General features: G+C 41.0%; 1 protein-coding gene across 8 annotated transcripts in view; it reads right to left on the bottom strand.

Annotated features, from left to right (window-relative positions):
* Positions 1–14,770, bottom strand: part of gapvd1 (GTPase activating protein and VPS9 domains 1) — a 148,622-nt gene extending 133,852 nt beyond the window's left edge. For 6 of the 8 annotated variants that reach the window (XM_072565762.1, XM_072565765.1, XM_072565767.1 and 3 more), the window contains exon 1: positions 14,629–14,770. The gene's annotated coding sequence lies outside the window, so the exon portion shown is untranslated. Of the gene's footprint in view, positions 1–14,389; positions 14,606–14,628 lie in introns of those variants that run through there. The other 2 variants (XM_072565764.1, XM_072565763.1) reach the window with 2 other exon arrangements.
* Between the last annotated feature and the right edge of the window lie 6,336 nt (positions 14,771–21,106).

The following is a 21,106-nucleotide window of genomic DNA, read 5'->3' as shown; positions in this document are numbered from 1 at the left end:
TCCTTCACCACCAGACACCTGAAGGAAGAACGCCTCATGTTCCACCTCGGTACCCTTCAACCCCATGCCAGCAATGTGGACTTCACCAGTTTCCTCATTTTTCCTCCCCCCACCTTACCCCATTTCCAACCTTCCAGCTCAGCACCATCCTCATGATCTGTTCCATCTGTCCTACCTTTACCCCAGCCCCAACCCCTTCCCATTTATCTCTCCACCCAGGGGCTCCCAGCCTCATTACTCATGAAGGGTTTTTGCCTGAAACGTCAATGTTCCTGCTCCTTGGATGCTGTCTAACCTGTTGTGCTTTTCTAACACCACTCTCATCTTGACAATTAATATGTATGTTGCCTTATCAGGTGCTCCCTCCTGTAAAATGACCATCTAGTTCATTGAAAAACCATTGTTCGAGAGAAGACCGTGCACATGGGCAATCGTTCTTTCTCCATCCAGGGCCCAGAATAAAGATGGAGGAGGTAAAACTACTGTGTCTGAGCATTTTGCTTTGAACTCGGTGGTGGTGAAGGAGGGGTTTACCACTGACCAAAGTCTGAACTGGCTCAGCCATGTAATACCACATCCACAAGAGCAGTTAGGAGTTACTTACTAACCTGCCTCCTTCTTTCCCCCGATAATGCCTGCCAGCCAAATGAAAGACCACTTGATTGACACTCCCATCCACATCTTTCAACATTCTCACCCTTCAGCACTGATGCAGAGTGGCAGCAGTGTACACCATCTACAAAATACGTTGCAGCAACATAGACATACTATTTGGAAAACTCTTTCCAAACGTACAAGCCATACCACCTCGAAGGACAAAAGCAGATGCATATCTGATGATGGGTATGAACCCCAAAAAGGTATTCTGTTTCACCGGCTAATCCTAGTGCTTAGAGGCAGTGGGAATTCAAGGGTTAAAAAGGTCCTCTATTGGAATGATTGCCAAATGTATTTGACTGCTTGCCTGTCCAGTGGCAAACAGAGACCAGAGATCACAGCAGGAGTCTGGCTGCCCTGGAACCAAAGCTGTCGTGGGTGCTTCGCTCCCAGCCCCGGGTGAAGATACTCGCTTTTTGAATAGGCCTGACAGCCCTGATCAGACATCCCATTAACTACCTCCAGTTTCCATTCATATACTTCCTTGCCAGTTAACAAGAGTAAGTGAAGACTAATCACACCACTGATACTAAAACCTATTATCTACCCCTTTATCAATTAGCATGAGATTCAGAACAGTACAGTCACAGGTTTCTGTGAACGGTTTAATATCACCACAGGAAGGCAGTGATCTCCAGCTATTGACAGTGTGAAAAACACATTGTTAACAAGATTTCTATTCCGCCCTGTTATGTCAGAATCCTTCATATCAATTATAGTCAAACAAGATATTAAAAAAAATGCTGTTTACTTGTAACGTTCAGAGATTCATCAGGGAGTGCCTCCACAAGACGACTGCCACACACCTTTGGTGGCACTCTGGATTTCTCCCACAGTTTTCAGAAATGACGTGTCCAGGATCTGAAGCTGGTATCATCTGAAATTTATTTTAACGTGGCAATGTCGCCACATGCAAAGTTGCCTCCAAGTCACAAACCAATCTGACTCAAAACTGTATCATCGCTCTTTCACTCTTTTCTGGATTAATATCCTAAAACTTCATTCTGAGCACTTTGGGTGTACCTACAACTCAAGGACTACAGTAGGTCAGATCCCCACTGTCTCAAGGGTAACTTGGGATTAGCGATGCTAACTGGCCTCTGCACTGAAACTAACATTTCACAACTGAATAAAAATAATAAATGTATAAATTCAAGTAAACATACATGTGGTGCACTACACACAAGGTCACATTTGTAATGTCATGACTGACATGAGGCTCATCCAAACATTTCCAAAGTGCAGCATTGAAGTGACAGACTAGATATCTGGCTCAAGTCTCCAAAATGGAACTTGAACTTTTGTTTGAGGCAACTGCCATATATGAAATTACTTTGAAATAAATGCAACATGAAGCATAACCATGTACATGAACACTGATTTAAGTGTATTGGCTGTTTAAGTGCAGATACAGGAATTTTTCATGGAAATAAAGGCACAATACACAACAAAATATATCCCAAACCAACAAATCCTGAGCCTGATATCCAAATATCCAAATTTGCTTCACACGAACATTAACATGAATTTTAATTTCTTATGTGTAAACTAACAGAAGCTCAACTAAATATATACACAGGTGTCACATGTGCTAATTTCTCACTCATATCTTTTTAAAAATAAGAACTTTTCTAGCACCATGCCCTGCTGGTTTCTTCTGACCACTAAACAACAGCTTATAGCAGATGTCCTTTAGAGAAGCTCATCAGCTCCAATTTAATAAGAAATTGCAACATTAATTGATGTAAAGCTTTAATCCTTAAAATGCTCCAATAATGTCATTACATACCTCTGGAGCATATGGGGCTTGAACCTAACTCCATGCTCAGAATAGGGTCATCAGCATTGTGCCGTAACAGCCCATCATAGCATGTATATACCCAGATTCACAAGTTTCAGAAGTTTGGAGTCTAGTATTATCAGGATAAATTTATCATTTAACTGATCACAGATGATCAGGTACCATTATCTTTCCAATAGTCAACCTCACAAACCAAATTACCACAAGAAAACAGATTTATCATTGGCGGACACTCACGGACAATGACAACTCTCTTCAACTTTCAAGGGAGTCCTTAGGTGGCTGCACAGACCGATGCAGCTTTCGCAGACTGTTCCACCTGGAGCAGGTGCTGGTCACGGGGTGGTGGTGGGTGGGTAGTTGGTATGGTAGCATGGTCCTCATGTTATTTTTTCCGACTTCCACTTTCGCCCCAAATGACAAGTCTAGAGGTGCGTGGTGCTTTCCCAGATGCTCTTCAGCTTTGGATGGTCTTTGATTCCCAGCTGTCTGTGGGAATGCCACACTTCAGGTATTACTGAAGTGCTTCCTCTGTCCACCTGATGCTTGCCTGCCATTTTAAAGCTGGGAGTAGAGCACCTGCTTGGGAAGTCTCATATCAGTCATGTAGACGATGTACCCAGACCATCTCAGCTAATCAAGGGTGGTCAGTGCCTCAATGCTGGAGATGATGGCCTAGTTAAGGATGCTGATGTTGGTGCATCTTTCTGCACATTGGTGGTACTGCTCCCAGCGCCTTATGTTGTCTGCTGTAAATAGAGCACATCTCACAACCATATCAGACGGTGAGTACTACCACAGCTTTGTAAACCGTGATCTTGATGTCAGATCTGACGTTGTGGTCCTTGAACACTTTTCCTCAGGCAGTTGAAGACTCTGCTAGCACACTGGAGGCAATGCTGGATCTCTTCATCAATAGCTACTTTGGCTGACAGGATACTCCCAAGGTATTGGAAGTAGTCAACATTCTCTAAAGCCTCTCCGTGAACCTTGAGATTGGGGGTTCACTACACAATGGCAGGGAGGCCAGGTGGTGGAGGACCTTAGTCTTTCAGATGTTCAGGGTGAGACACATGCACTCATATGCACCTGTAAAAGGTGTCAACACCACTCTGGAGTACATCCTCTGAGACGGCACATACTCAAACATCACCTGCATACTTCAGTTCCATGACACTGGTTGGTGTGACTTTGGTCTTGGTTTGAAGGCAACAGAGCTTGAATAACTTCCCGCTGGTTCTATAAGCTAACTTCACTCCAACATGGAGCTTGTCAGCCATAAGGTGAAACATCACAGTCAAATAGATTGAAACGTGTTGGAGCGATGACACAGCTCTGCTCGACATCAGTCTGAATGACGAATAATTATACCTATTTCCTCTCTACTCTAGGCTCCTGACTTTCACTGACTTTAAAATTTATAATTGCCAACAAACATTCTGCATATCACTGGCACTCCTGACTTGCAAAGCACATTAACTGTGCTCTGCTTCTCCAGAAACAGAATAAAAGAGTAATGCAATAGTGGAATGAGATATTTGCTTCAAGCTAAAAAATAAACATTCTGCAACTTAAACCTACATTTTGCTTTAAAATTCATCCAAAACAGTATTACAAAAATGAATCAAATAACGAATTGTCATAATGGTACACTTAAGAGTACAGCTGTAAGAACATATTACCCACTTGTCCACATGTTATTGTGGAGCCCTGAAGAGCAAAAGGAATAACATTTCTTTATTAAAAATATTTACACAAAAATGAACTTAATTGCAACGTTGAGACCTTAAAGTAAGCAACACCTCCAGCTTTTTCCTGCAAAATGCAAAATAAACATGAGAAGTAGGTTTCAAATATAAAGTTTTCAGATTCATCCATGAACACACTTTCACAAATATTTAACATGAAAAACAGCAACCTCCCTTAGCCAAATGGTCTTTTTTCTGATATAAAACATTATTGGCTCGAATGATGTGTAAAAAATACTGGGATTGCAAGTTCAGCCCAGCAACAGATGTGGATAAAATCCATCACATGACTGGATTATGCACCCAAGTGTACAATTGCTGCAAATGAAACCAAGATGAACAAAGAATGGACACAAATAAGTTAAAAAAAATTCCTGCCTAAGAGGATTTTCTGGTAAGAAATGTTTACAATAAAATAGGTCAAACAAAGGTGCAAAAATAAATTACCAAACAATGTAAGAGAAAATCAAAGACAATTTTAGGATTTTGAAATGTTCGAAGTATTTAGTAGAAAACTGCATCACAAATTATCAATTGATTTAAAGTTTAAAAACTGTCACACAATTATAATTTTGCACCATGTGCACCACTTACAATATTTTTGCCAAATTCTTCTGAATGAACAGCAGCAATTCAGCCAGCACAAAATAAACAGCAGAATATCTTTTCCTTCATTCCTCTGGGCCCTGGGCATGCAAAGAACAAAACATCCTCTGTATGTGGATTTTTCTTTTGCACAAAATCCAAGGATCACAGACCAATAAAAATTTACAGATGTACAGAGGTTCTTATTTGCTAACCTCCAAAAATATATATTCTCTTTGTTAAACTATACCTAGGAATATGGAACAGTAACTCCAATTGATAAATTTAATGTATCTGCATTGCATACTACTGATACCACAGCCAATTCCACAGTTAAACATGATTATCTTGAGCTTTTTGTAAATCATCACAAAAGAATTAGTTACTTCTTCCTTGATGCATAAAAGATAACTTTTCAACCTATTTGTAAACTTTGTCTTCCAAGTCTGAGTCAAAACAGTAAAAGTTGGCAGATATAAGCTAAACAATTTAAGCACCATAATAATTTGCGGGATTTTAAAATTAAACTTCACTCAGTCCAATTATTGCGCCTTTCATGAACTACCCACCCATTCTCACCCAATCATGCACGATTCCCCAATGAAGAGATGACATTCATGTCCTGAAGCTCGATAAATCGAGTACAATAATCAGCTGCCACAGGATAGCTAGTGTAGCCTCAATTCTTTCCTTCCATTTAACAGGTGCATGTCAGGCTTATTTCTGTACACAACTGACTGCCCAAACTGGATCACAAGTGTCCGTGATAGAAATTTATCATCGTTAGGTTAACTTGTATCTGCTTCCATTATAATTAGATGGCATTCAAATTCCTTATTCAGAAGAGCATGTGTTAACGTCTCCTCCCAAAGACTGGAAGACATTTTAATGAAGTAATGACAGCACACTGTACCATCAGAAATCTCACCTTTCAGCTACAGCGATAAAATAAACCCTTCTTAGGTGGGTGTAAAAGATTTCTTGCCACTTTCTACAAAAGCAGAGGCATTCTCTGGGTTCTATTCAATGCTTAATACTCAACCAATAAGACTAAGAAAAGCTTTAATATAACATTTGTTTCACTGCACTTGACTGAAGTTTGCTGTGTTCAAAACAGCATCTATATTTCTTAGATTATAACAATGGCACTGAATCCAATCGACTGCATGAGGAATGATTTTAAAATCCCACAAGTTATTAAAGGTGCTAAAATTGAAGCAGAGTTTAGCTTATAGCTGCCAATGTTGGCTCTGGATTGTCCTGAAGTTATGGAAGATACTGCATAAATGTCAGTTCTCTCATTTAATGTGTCAACATCCTGCTTATGAAGTATTACTTTATTATGAAAATTTAAAATATACAGATGCAGAATGCATGACAGACAATAACAACTCCACATGGGCTAGTCAACACAAAGGTTTGGTCAGTCCCCAATCAACGTTCTCACCCATCAGTAACTAACATCAGAATTCTGAGGTACAAATGTAGTTAATTTAAATTTTCTTTTTTTTTTAGAGAAAGAACTTTCAACAATGGTTCTTTCCAACATTTTTATAAACAATCCATTCCCTGTTATAGCAGTGAGTGAATGAGCCCCAAGGAACTCTCTATCAGTGTTACTTCAATCAATTGCTAGAAATGATTGAAAATAAGATCTCTGTCCTCCCAGTTACCCTTTCTTTAAAAACACATCAACATCTATTTTGTATCATCTCATGTTTTACATATTGTTAACACCATCTAAACAGGAAAATCTACAAATACAACTGCATACTGCACTGGAACGACAAAGGAAAATCTAGCTCACTTGCAATAATGCAAATATTTAGCTAATGTTGTCATTAAAAGGACATGAATTATATTTAAAATATTTAATTGATCAAATTTTCAAATTGAGTATCTCACCAATACAAGTAAGCTCATTGCCAAACCTTGGTTCAAGATAAATATGCCAACAGTTGCAACAGAAAGAATTATAAAACTGGAAAATAATCCACAGGGAACGGATGATTACCTATGCTTCTCACACTCACCACAGCACTCCTAACTTGTGCTTTATCAGTGCTCGATTCTGTGTTGGCAAACATTTTGTACACTGGCTTAAAGACACAAGGAAACATTACAAGGCCTAATACCTGGAATTAAATATTTTTCAGCAGAGGCTGAAACCCACATCGATACAGGGAGAATATGCAGAGTTCACAGGCAGTTTTTTTTAAAAAAGATTCCCTACAGTGTGGAAACAGGCCCTTCAGCCCAACAAGTCCATACTGATCTGCCGAAGAGTAACCCACCCAGACCCGTTCCCCTACTTCCTACTAATACACCTATCACTATGGGCAATTTAGCGTGGCCAATTCACCTGTTGTCCAAAGGTGGAATAAAACCTGGGTATCTGGCGCTGAGTGGCAGCAGTACTAACCACTGAACTGCCTACTGCTATGCTTTGGTTTTATTGGGTGTCAATGAGACTGCATCTGGAGTACTGTGCACTATACTGGTCACCTGGTTTAAAGGAGCAAAACAAAAGAAATTCAGGTGACACAGTATTCCTAGGCTTGTTCTTTTCCAATTTCAAATGCAGAAATAACAGCAAATTACACAACAGTCTTCTGGAGATTAGTTTAATAATGAAGGAAGTAGCATAGATATTTTATAATCAACCTGTTCAGAAATGTTATTACACACCTCTGAAGCAGATGGGACTTGAAACTGTACCTCCTGGCTCATAGATATGAACACTACCACTGTGCCAGAGCCCTTGGATGCAGTACACTGTCCAATAATTAATAGCTTTCATTTGTTCCATCCAGTTAGTGAAAGCTGATAATGTTAACTTGCTCATCACTTTACCTCAGTGGAAAGGCTATAATTTAATAAATACTAAATGTAATGAAATATGATAATCATTCCTGAAATAAATTAGCAAAATTATTCAAAATGGCAAGAATTGTGGAACTTGGAATTCAGATGCCATTAATATCATTTTGTTTAAGGGGAAGCATCATGTCTGTGTGGGGGAATGAAATAAAAAAACAGGTTCTAGGCAAGGGATGAAGAAACTAATTAGAAGCAGAAATATTCTTGGCCTATTGAGCGGAACAACATAGCTCTGTACAATTAGTTAATTTTTATTCATTCAATTTAGTCAAATATAAAAAGATTATGTAATTATGGAAATTTGCTGGGTATTATTTCAGTTGTAATTGCTCATGTTAAAAGATGAAATATACACAAGTCTTCAAAAGAAAAACTAGGTAAACATCTCGGTATGATATTTAATATAAGAAATGCACAGTGACATTGCTGGGATTTTGATATCTGAGCAGCTAAGATAATGAAACTAAATCACTGGAATAAGCAGTTCATGGTTAGAAGGAAGTTTATTTGCATTTGTTAGCAGCTTTCATGCATTCAGGACATTTCAAAAAGTGCTTCACAGCTGGTGATACAACTTTGGAAGTTTAGTCATTGATGTGTCAGAAACTGTGGCAGCCATTACGTGCACAAGGTTTCACAAAGCTTTGGGAGCAATGGCCGATTTATCTGTTCAATGGTAGCGGTTAAAGAATGCTTGTTAGCCAGTGGGCCAGAAAGCTTCCTGCTTTTTGAACAGGATTGGATTCTTTTTTCACTATTCACCTGCAAAAGTAAACCTAACATTTTTGATCACTTCCGAAAAGCAGATGATATAGGCTATAAGGTGAGAGCATTTCAGTAGATAATCTGCAGCTTTCCTTTGTTCGAACATGGGGCAGACTTAAATTTAGCAGAATCCTTGCGCAAAAGATTAGTGGCCACAGTTAAAAATTATTAAACTACAAGACTGTACGCAGCATTGTGCAGATAAAATCATGGATGAATAGAATTTTAGGTTTTAATAAACACTGTGATAAACATTTTCATTTCAACACCTTCTCCATTTGTACTTTTCTCTTTACAGGGTAACAGGGATAAGATAGAGGCACTGGTCTGGGTAAGAGGCTCTGCAGAGGGTCAGTGTGGACTTGATGGGCCAAATGGCCGACTTCCCCACTGTAGGGATTCCGTGATTCTACTTTATTCAATTATATCCAAGTACTCTTATGATGACTGACAACATTGTTTGGTAATTATTTATTGTACCTGCACATTACTAACCTGTTGCAGTTCATGTACTAAGATACACAGGTCTTCTGCCTCTCAGAGTTCTGCAATCTCTCACCATTTTACTCTTTCTGCCAAGAGGTTCAGGCACATAATTCTTTAAAATTTGCATCACATGTAAGTGACATGGTTAAGAAGGCATTTAACACGCTTGCCTTCATTGCTCAAGACCTCAGAGTATAGGAGTTGGGAGATCATGTTGAGGTTGCACAGGTCATTGGTGAGACCTCTTGCAGAGAACCGTGTGCAGTTCCGGTGGCGCTGTTATAGGAAGGATATTATTAAACTGGAGAGGAATCAGAAAAGATTTACCAGAATGGAGGGTTAAGTTATAAAAATAGGCTGGGACTTTTTCCAACTGGAGTACAGGAGGTTGAAGGGTGACCTTATAAATGATTTTTGAAATCATGAGGTGCGTAAGATGAATAGCAAGGGTCTTACCCTACAGCAGGGAAGTTGAAAACAATGCAGCATATTTTTTAAGGTGAGAGGAGAAAGATTTAAAAAGGAACACAAGGGACAACTTTTTGTTTTTTTAGAACACAATGGACAGTGTGGGGAATGTACTACCAAAGGAAGTGGCAGATGCAGGTACATGTCTAAGAGACATTTGAATAAGTACATGAATAGGAAAGATTTGTAGGGATATGGGCCAAATGCAGCCAGGTGGCATTAATATAGTTTGGGAACATGGATGGTGTGGACCAGTTTGACCGAAGGGTCTGTTTTCATGTTGTCAGACTCTATAAATTGACAATTTTGTATTTTCCCATATTATACTCCATTTGTCCTCTCTTTGCCCATTTACTAAATCTATTTATCTATCTTTGTATCCTCTTTAATGCCTATTCATAACTTGGTTATCTACTTTTGACTTATCAGCAAATTTGACAACTACACATTGTATCACATCAAGTCATTTTTATAAACTCTTGAGATCTTTCGCTGATCACCATGACAGTCCACTCATTTTAACTTGCCAACCTCAAAAGTTTTCAATTATGCTTGTTCTCTTCTTCCTGTTATTGGTGATGCTGCAGGCTGGGTCTGGGTAAACAAGGCTTTCTGCTTTCACTTCAGAAGTGGGACGAGTGGGAAACTTGATTGGAATGGAAGATTTGGACCGAATGGTCTGTTTCCGTGCTCTGTGATTCTATAAACGAGCAACCACTTTCACAAAGTCTTTTTCTCAAAGCATCTGTAGATCTTTCTCATTGATTACCTAAAGGTTACCAGAGCACAAGGTTAGTTTGTAACAATGAGAAAACTAGAATGCCAAAGGATGATGACAGTTCATGCAGGACAACTAGTCGGTTGGTCCAGCCAATTCATAATGGGGTCAGGCTAAGTCCATACGGACAGAGCTAGGATGGGTCCTCAAACAAGAGAGATCTTCACAGCAGGGTGTGGGACTAATATGGATGGATTTTCAATATGATATGGGCAGATATACATTAAAAATCAAAATTTTAAAAAGTGTATGTTTACTTTGATAAATAAATTTTTATATTTGCAGCTAATCAGACATTAAAACAAAATGGAAAATTATTTCCATCAAACGGCCAATTCTTTTTGCTAACTATTTCGTAACTCTGAAAAGAATATGAACAATTTATTTGCTGTGTGGAGTGCTTTCTCATCTGTCCAGAAAAAAATCATTGAGATTTATGCCAAGATATTTTAGTAAGTCAGTGCACTCATCTCACAAGCACTGAACTGGTTCATATTTAACAGGTCACAAAAAAATACAAGACCACCAGAACAGTGTGTATTTACACATTCACAGCTGTTTGGTCAATGCCCTTAAGACTCTGAGCACTGTTGACATGCAGAACCATGCAATGTCAATCAACTACACTGATGCAGGCAAAAATGCCGAAGTGGCAAAATTTTGTTGGAGAAATAGGCTCAGTACTGAGGTGCAGGAGGTTCTTCAGAAGACCCAACAACATTGGTACTTGTATATTCAAAGTGTGACAATGATAGAATTGAGTTGTAATGTCAGGTAAAGACATGAATAAGCTCAAGTTTTGTAGCCCAACAGTACACATTGGCAAGACCCCCATTTGAATAATAATTACTGTGAAGGAAAGAATATGCAAAATGTAACAAGTGAGTTCTCTTTATGGTGTGAAGTTATCCTGTAGTTGAGTTTTTAGGTCAGAAAAATCCAAATCTGTACCAGGTACCTATGAAGCAATACTCCACAGAGGAATCAAAATTTCAAATCCAGAAACAAAAACTGCAAGAATTAGTTTAAAATAAAAACACAAAAGCAGAAGTAGCATCAATGGAAAAGTGTTTGAGAAAAGAAATAAGACAACAACAGAAGGGGAACAGAACAGTGCACTATTTTGCACACAGCATTCCAATGTTGTACAAACAGCACTGTTACTTTTTCAAACTGAAATGGTCTGATGACATATGCAATGTTTGTGTACTCTTTACCACCATAAAACATAGCTCAAGAGACAATTAGAATCAAACCAGCTTGATGCATCATTTGTGCGTGCTGGATTTGAAAAACAATCTGAATCTGGATTTTTGCAAAAAGTTAAAGTTGGTTCACTTCTTTTACAGTTTGGCATATGTGCCAGTCTTCCATTAATTATTCAGCAACTACATGAATTGGGCAAACTGAACAAAATTTAGAGCCAGGCTAATTCGACAATGCTCAGATACCCAACTGAAAATGTTTTTATTTAAAAAAGGCACAACTCCATATTTGCATGTCAGGGCCATGAATCTGAAATGAGAAGTCCTGAATAGAAAGTATGCCTAGTAAATGCAATAGGGAAGTAGAAATAGAAATTTATTTTACTCAAGCTCAACATGTGGAACTCAATACCACTCTGTAGGGGAGGAAAGCAGCTTAGGTGTTTCAAAAGGAAATGAGACCAGCAATTTAAAACCTGGGATTCATGGACCTTTAGCAGTCTGTGAAAGACAGGCTGAGGGGCAAGAATGAAACACGGCCACCATGTGTGTGGCTACTGTCATCACATCAGATAGCAGGACATAAGGAGAGGCAGGTTCACCCATTTCGAATGTTCTCACCGTAAATGCGTGCTTTTTTAAAAAGGCATTAGAACAGCATTTCCATGCAGCACTCTCCAATACAAATGTATGGTTGAAATTAAGATTACTAAACTATTTGAAAAAAGGTATCAATAACCTAAAACTTGGAGAATCATTTGAAATAAACAAGTATATGGGAGGAAAAAAAAATCAAAGCTGAAGAGGAGATAGAGGGAATGGATTATGGCTTGTGTGGAGCATTAGCATCAGCACAAAAAGACTTTCATTTATATAGCATTTTCCACAATCAGGATGCCCCAACGCACTTGGCAGCTAACAGTCATTGTTATCATGTAGGAAAATCAAAAGTCAATTTGCATACAGCAAATATCCACAAACAACAATACTATAATGACCTAATAGGTTCATGTGAATCTGATTGAGGGATAAACATTGGCCTGGACTTGGACCATAACTCCCTAGCTCTTCTTTTAAATAGTGAAATCTCTAAAGCCAGACAGGGTCTCAATTTCACATCTTACCCAAAAGACAGTATCTCCTACAGTGCAACACTCTCTCAGTACGACAATGAAGCATCAACCGAGATTTGTGTTTAAGATCTGGACTGAGTCTTGTGCCCACAACCTACTAATTCAGAAGTAAGAATGCTATCAACTAAGCCAAATAGCTTGAGGGATGGATGCTGGGAGATTTTATGCAACATTGGTTTTTAGGAAAGCATTCCAGGTGGTGAAGACATGCATTACGAATGAATAAGCAGAGAGATGAAAAAAAATGGTTAAGTGGAAGCCAAACATAAATGTTTCATAATCTTTACAAACGCCTGACATAAAATGGCAGTTCCAGTTTCTAGTATTTGTGTTCCATGATGACTCAATCCCAAATGTAAATGCCGAAAGTTTACTCAATGACCTGAGGGAGTTCAAATACTACATGAATAGGCTATTGCTTTTTTCTACGTTTAGTCTGTCCCTGTACATAGTATACCAAGGAGCTGGTGTACAAGGTTACACTACTTGACTAAATTGGTAGACTTATTGTTGTTTTCAACTTTTTAAAAACATCAATAGAGCTGAGACAGTTGAGTAACTGGGGGTACAAGGATGCTCATGGGTGAACGCATCATTAAGAACAAATATTCTAAATTCACTGCACTAGAAAGGAACAAATACATCAGTAAAACTTTGAGCAATACAATGATGAATTGGGAAGGAATGCTGATCATCAAAACATGAATGATGGATCAACATCCACTAAAGAATAGGATAACCACTAAACTGGGAATGAGAGCATGAAAAGCAAATTATGGGAAGCACGGTGGCTCAGTAGTTCGCACTGTTGCCTCACAACGCCAGAGACCAGGGTTTGATTCCAACCTCAGGCGACTGTCTGCCTGGAGTTTGCACATTCTCCCAGTGTCTGTGTGTTTTTCCTCTGGGTGCTCCAGTTTCCTCTGACTGTCCAATGATGTGCAGGTCAGGTGAAGTGGTCATGCTAAATTGCCCATAGTGTTAGGTGCATTAGTCAGAGGGAAACGGGTCTGGGTGGGTTACTCTTTGGAGGATCGGTGTGGACTTGTTGGGCTGAAGGGCCTGTTTCCACACTGTAGGGGATCTAATCAATTGGCTTGAGGCTGAAACAAATCATGCCAATATTAAAAAGATATTAAAAACAATTTAAAGATATTACATTTTTGGTGATCTAAAAAAACATCAATTATAAAATCACAAAACAGCATACACAAAATTGCCCTTTACTTGTTTTTTTTGTGTAAAGCAATTCCAAATACTTCATTTTAATGCACTTCTACATTATAACTGGGAGTGCTTTTAAGAATTCATAGATAAAAACCACAAAACAAATCCATTCTTAAAGATGAATAGTTAGTCAATGTTGGCATGAAACTGTTGAATATACATACCACTCCCTACCCAATGTTTTAGTAAAAGTACTAATTATGAACAATGATACCTTTATCAAAATAAATATACTCAAAACAAAGTATTTATCTTAATATTAAAAAAATCACCTATTGTTTTAGTTAAAACGTTACCAACAACTCTCAACTAGCTGTAAGGAAACGTCAGGAAAATTACTGCAACATAACTCAAGATCTCTTGATACTTTGCTTATTGTACTACAGAAAAGTAGGAAATCTGAGTCCTAGAAACATAATCAATAAAACTCTCATGTTAATCGTACTGCACGCAACACAGAGGGTGTACAGTTTTCGAATGAGTGGTGTCAACTACAGCAATTAACCTCTGCAGACCTTCCCTGGCTCCGCACTAAAGTGAGGCAGCAATTCTCCTCCAGGTTGCAATGAGAATATTAAACAGGTTCACGAGCAGACGTCCACGCACCTCCGACTAGGCTAATCTCTGAGTCAATGTTTAGGCTTCAAGAAAAGTACCTTCGACGGAGAAGCTGGGCAGGGGCAATAATAGCACCTAACGAGGGGGTTTAGCTGCACCCCTTCCAGGGGCAAACACTATCCGGATGCCAGCCCGCGCTCACGGACCATCTCCTCCTCTGCCTCCGCCTCGCTCTTTGCGGCTAGGCCGCAGCCTGAGCTAAACTTAGTCACGGCAACGCACCAGAATTAAACCTCAGAGCCAGCCCATTCCCACTCCCTCAAGTGGAGAGACTCACCTATCTGAGGAGGGGGCTGGAAAAGACGCAGAAGTCAGGACAACAAATTGCCAGCGGTGCCTCTCGTCGTTTCCTCCGACACAGACTCTCCTCCTTCTCTCTCTCTCCCCCCCCACTCTCACGGGCCCAGCACCAGGTCAGCCAATGCGCACGCGCCAGCAGCCCTGCCGCATCCTGGGATTTGAGTTCTTTCATTCAGAACAACCTGCAAGGCTGCGCTCGGAGTGACAGATGACCGCACCTTCAATGAGGGAGGCAAATCCTTACGGAAAAAGACAACAATATCAGAGTGACACTCACGCTCAACATGTGTAAGAACAAAATATTCATTAGGAACTACTTAATGATAGACAGCTTCCCACCCCTCCCGAAACGTGAAAAGGTGCCGGCGCCTCACCTGTCACCCCAGAGTCTGTGAGACTGCTGTGTTGGCAAATTATTCACGCAATCTTTCAACTGCGGTGACTGACATTGCAAGTACACTCTTCGACTGAAATCAATGAACTATAGTGGGGACTGGGAATACTTCCTGATTATTTTTCCTATCCTAGGGACACAAACCAATAGCAGTCGTTTTTGAAAAAATCATGAGATTATAAGGATCTCTGGAAAGGGCAGCATTCGTTGCTTATCTCTGATTGTCGCGAGAAGGTGGAATTGGGCTGCCTTCTGAAAATGATTGTGTCTATCTGGTGGTAGGAACCAGAGTACACTGTATAGTGCTACCAGACCTCGTATTTGCTATCATTCAATATTTAACTTATTTTCATTGCTAATGTTTTAATAATAAATTACAATTGTTTCATCTTGTAGGCAATATGAGTGTAACCATACTCTGGCTTTAAGAAGCGTATTTTGTCCTGATTATTTTATGAAGGGAGGGTCACAGAGGGAATGAGCAGTGTATTCAAAGCCAATAAAATAATGTGTGAGGCCTTGGGTTTTTTTGAAAGGAGCAATCGAAGCAGCCTGAATGGGTGGGGTCAAGCACCCACAGAACTAGGATACTGTATTTTACTTTTGGTTTCAGCAATTTCTAGGGTGTTGAAGCTGGGTGTGGAAATTCTTATTCCTGTCTCTGTTACAGTTTTTTTCAGCTGTTCGAATTGAAATTTGCTTCTGCCAAAGGTGTTTATGGGCTATTAGGATATTGGAACAGTTGCTGTTCAGTAATTAAATAATGATTCTGTTAAGTTTTCCAATAGAGTTATTCCAATCCTTTCTTGTGTTTATATTTTAACTACTGTATATTAATGAAATGTGTTTTGCTTCAAGCCTGGTAGTTTGACCAATTGAATTGCATCTGGAATCCAACACCTGACATTTGCCTTTAAGAAAAGAAAAAGTTAAGGTTTAGGCTATCTTTTTAATATATTAGATTACTTACAGTGTGGAAACAGGCCCTTCGGCCCAACAAGTCCACACCGCCCCGCCAAAGTGCAACCCACCCATACCCCTACATCTACCCCTTACCTAACACTACGGGCAATTTAGCATGGCCAATTCACCTGACCTGCACATCTTTGGACTGTGGGAGGAAACCGGAGCACCCGGAGGAAACCCACGCAGACACAGGGAGAACGTGCAAACTCCACACAGAGAGTCGCCTGAGGCGGGAATTGAACCCGGGTCTCCAGCGCTGTGAGGCAGCAGTGCTAACCACTTGATATGCTTTGAGGGGTTTGGTCTGGTCCGTAACAAGGTGCGTTTGACAGCAAGCCAAGAACAGAAAATGGCATTTTCAAAAGAGTTTAGCATCATTTATTAACTTTCTCTTTCTACCTGCAGTACACTAGTTCTCTATTAAGGTTGTTCCAGTTTAAGTTGTTTCAATGTAAAATTGTCAACATATAATGCCACCATTTTAGATTTAAATTATGATCTTTCAATGTAACATTGTTCTGAAAAGTGAGCCATGTAGCGGTGTTCCTATTTCTGCATTCTCCAGCCACATCACTGAGGAGAGAAGGTGAGATGAGCACCAGGGAACAGACAGTCAGCAGCAGTGAAATGTGGAGGTACTCAAAGTTTGTGAGATTTGTAGCTCGGGTGCTCATAGTGGTTTTGTTCGCCGAGTTGAGAGTTTGTGTTGCAAACGTGTCGTCCCCTGTCTAGGTGACATCCTCAGTGTTTGGGAACCTCCTGTGAAGCGCTTCTGTGATCTTTCCTCCAACAGTTATAGCGGTTTGTCTCTGCTGCTTCCGGTTGTCCGTTCCAGCTGTCCGCTGCAGTGGCTGGTATATCGGGTCCAGGTCGATGTGTTTGTTGATAGAATCTGTGGATGACAATAGACAATAGGTGCAGGAGTAGGCCATTCAGCCCTTCGAGCCTGCACCGCCATTCAATATGATCATGGCTGATCATTCCTAATCAGTATCTTCTTTCTGCCTTATCTCCATAACCCTTGATTCCACTATCCTTGAGAGCTCTATCCAACTCTTTCTTAAATGAATCCAGAGACTGGGCCTCCACTGCCCTCTGGGGCAGAGCATTCCACACAGCTACCACTCTCTGGGTGAAGAAGTTTCTCCTCATCTCTGTCCTAAATGGTCTACCCCGTATTTTTAAGCTGTGTCCTCTGGTTCGGCACTCGCCCATCAGCGGAAACATGTTTCCTGCTGCCAGAGTGTCCAATCCTTTCATACTCTGTTATGTCTCAATCAGATCCCCTCTGTCTTCTAAACTCAAGGGTATACAAGCCCAGTCACTTCAGTCTTTCAGTGTAAGGTAATCTTGCCATTCCAGGAATTGACCTTGTGAACCTACGCTGCACTCCCTCAATAGCCAGAATGTCTTTCCTCAAATTTGGAGACCAGAACTGCACACAGTACTCCAGGTGTGGTCTCACCAGGGCCCTGTACAGCTGCAAAAGCACCTCTTTGCTTCTATACTCAATCCCTCTTGTTATGAAGGCTAGCATACTATTAGCCGCCTTCACTACCTGCTGTACCTGCATGCTTGCCTTCATTGACTGGTGTACAAGAACACCCAGATCTCTCTGTACTGCCCCTTTACCTAAATTGATTCCATTTAGGTAGTAATCTGCCTTCCTTTTCTTGCCACCAAAGTGGATAACCATACATTTATCCACTTTAAACTGCATCTGCCATGCATCTGCCCACTCATCTAACTTGCCCAGGTCACCCTGTAATCTCCTAACGTCCTCATCACATTTCACCCTGCCACCCAGCTTTGTATCATCAGCAAATTTGCTAATGTTATTGCTGATACCATCTTCTATATCATTAACATATACCGTAAAAAGCTGCGGTCCCAGCACGGATCCCTGCGGTACCCCACTGGTCACTGCCTGCCATTCCGAAATGGAGCAGTTTATCACTACCCTTTGTTTCCTGTCAGCCAACCAATTTTCAATCCAATCTAGTACTTTGCCCCCAATTCCATGCGCCCTAATTGTACTCACTAACCTCCTGTGTGGGACTTTATCAAAAGCTTTCTGAAAGTCCAGATATACTACATCTACTGGATCTCCCTCGTCCATCTTCAGAGTTACATCCTCAAAAAATTCAAGAAGATTAGTCAAGCATGATTTCCCCTTCATAAATCCATGCTGACTCTGTCCTATCCTGTTACTACTATCCAGATGTGCCGCAATTTCATCCTTTATAATAGACTCCAGCATCTTTCCCACCACTGAGGTCAGACTAACTGGTCTATAATTTCCTGCTTTCTCTCTCTCCCACCTTTCTTAAAAAGTGGTATAACATTCGCCACCCTCCAATCCTCAGGAACCGACCCCGAACCTATCGAACTCTGGAAAATAGTCACCAACGCATCCACGAATTCCCAAGCCACCTCCTTCAGTACCCTGGGGTGTAGACCATCAGGCCCCGGAGACTTATCAACCTTCAGACCTAACAGTCTCTCCAATACCAAATCCTGGCAAATATAAATTCCCTTAAGTTCAGGTCCTACAGCCACTGTTACCTCGGGGAGATTGCTTGTTTCTTCCCCAGTGAACACAGATCTGAAGTACCCATTTACTTCTTGTGTCATTTCTTTGTTCCCCGTAATATATTCCCCTGTTTCTGTTTTCAAGGGCCCAATTTTAGTCCTAACCATTTTTTTGCCTTGCACATACCGAAAAAAGCTTTTACTATCCTCCTTTATATTATTGGCCAGTTTACCTTCGTACCTCATTTTCCCTCTGCGTATTTCCTTCTTAGTAATCCTCTGTTGCTCTTTAAAAGCTTCCCAGTCCTCAGTTTTCCCACTTTGCTATGTTACACTTTTTCTCTTTTAACTTTATATGTTTCTTAACTTCCCTTGTCAGCCACGGCCGCCCATGCCTCCTCCTGGGATCTTTCTTCCTTTTAGGAATGAATTGATCCTGCAACTTCTGCATTATACACAGAAATATCCGCCATTGTTCCTCCACAGTCATCCCTGCTAAGGTATTGCACCATTGAACTTTGGCCAGTTGCTCCCTCAGAGCTCCATAGTTCCCTTTATTCAACAGAAGTACTGTCACTTCTGACTGTAGCCTCTCCCTCTCAAATTGCAGATTGAAGCTTAATGTATTATGGTCACTACTTCCCAATGGCTCCTTCACTTCAAGGTCTTTGACCAATTCTGGTTCGTTACACAATACCAGATCCAGAATTTCCTTCTCCCTGGTCGGCTCCAGCACCAGCCGCTCTAAGAATCCATCTCTGAGGCACTCTACAAAGTCTCTTTCTTGAGGTCCAATACCATCCTGATTCTCCACGTTTACCTGCATGTTAAAATCCCCCATAACAACTGTAGTAACATCTTTGCAACAGGCCAATTTCAGCTCCTAATTCAACTTACATCTGACATCCAGACTACTGTTTGGGGGCCTGTAGATGACTCCCAAGAGGGTCTTTTTACCCTTAGTATTTCGCAGCTCTATCCACACTGACTCGACATCCCCTGACTCTAGGTCCCCTCGCACAAGGGACTGAATATTCTCCCTTACCAACAAGGACACCCCACCCCCTCTGCCCGTCAGTCTGTCCTTACGATAGCACGTGTAGCCTTGAATATTCATTTCCCAGGCCCTGTCCACTTGAAGCCACGTCTCAGTTATCCCCACAATATCGTATCTGCCAATTTCCAAAAGAGTCTCAAGCTCATCCATCTTATGTCTAATGCTTCGTGCATTCATGTATAGTATTTTTAATTTGTTACTGCTCTCACCCTTCCCACCAACTCCTATTTCACTCAACCTTACAGCATGATCCCTTTCCGAGTTGTCTGCCTCATTGATACAGTTGTCTTTCTTACTTCTCTTGTTCTAACTTTCCCTTCAATTTCCTTTTTAAACATCCAGTTTGTCCCCTCCCCCCCCCGCTACTTAGTTTAAATGTAGCGGTGTTGCAGTAGAAAACCTGCCTGCCAGAATGCTGGTCCCTCACCTATTAAGGTGCAAACCGTCTCTCTTGTAGAATTTATGCTTACCATAAAATAAACCCCAGTGATCCAAGAACTTAAATCCTTGCTTCCTGCACCAGTTCCCTAACCACACGTTCAAGTCCATTATCTCCCTGTTTCTGGCCACACCAGCCCGAGGAACTGGAAGCAAACTGGAACCACCTTGCACGTCCTGCTTTTCAGCATTCTTCTGAGTTCTCCGAAGTCCCGCTGTAGTATGTTCCTCCTCTTCTTCCCGACATCATTTGTGTCGACATGTACCAACCCCTCTGGCTCTTCACACTCGTCCTTGAGGATTTCCTGCACTCTGTCCACGATGTCTTTCACCCTGGCACCAGGAAGGCAACACACCATCCTTAAATCCCATCTGCTGCCAAAAAAACCCCAGTCAGTTCCTCTCACAATGGAGTCCCCTATTACCACGGCTCTGTGCGATGTCCGACTCTTCTGCTCTGCCTCTGCGCCAACTTTTGATTGACAGACCTGGCCGCCTTGCGAACTGACCATGTCATCAATCTCTACTGTTTCCAAAAGCTTCAACTTGTTCCTGACAGGTACTTCTCCCGGGGTCTCTTGCACCTGTCTCCTCTCTGCCTTCCTCATCATCTGATCTCTTCTGCTCTCTTCTGGCATGATTGGTGTAATAACCTCACTGAAGGTCTTGTCCAGAAAGATCTCGTTCTTGCGGATGAGCCTAACATCCTCAAGTTCTTTCATCAGTGCTGCAATATGCTTGGTCAATAGCTGAATGTGCTCACATTTTCCACACATATACGAGCCAGACACACCAGAGTCGTTGACCTCCCACTTCAAGCATGTAGCGCACTGAACCAGCTGGGCAGTCATGTCTTCACCCTCTTCAACTGTGGCGTAATCACTTCACTCAACCTCCTTGTCAAAGACTCCTGAGCTGAAGCCTCACTCTTTGATCCAATCTTCCTTAGACCCTCTTTTTGTGGCAAGTCTGTGGACTCTTAATTTAGGTTAGAGGAGGAGGAGGGAGGGAGGGAGACCCTATTTTGTAGGGCCTGGGGTTTAGAACACACCCACTCTAATAGCAATC

This window comes from Chiloscyllium punctatum, chromosome 49, assembly GCF_047496795.1.
Source record: "Chiloscyllium punctatum isolate Juve2018m chromosome 49, sChiPun1.3, whole genome shotgun sequence".
In the NCBI taxonomy this organism is placed as follows: Eukaryota; Metazoa; Chordata; class Chondrichthyes; order Orectolobiformes; family Hemiscylliidae; genus Chiloscyllium; species Chiloscyllium punctatum.
The sequence above is the reverse complement of the archived record's forward strand: the minus strand, read 5'-3'. Positions and strand labels throughout refer to the sequence as shown.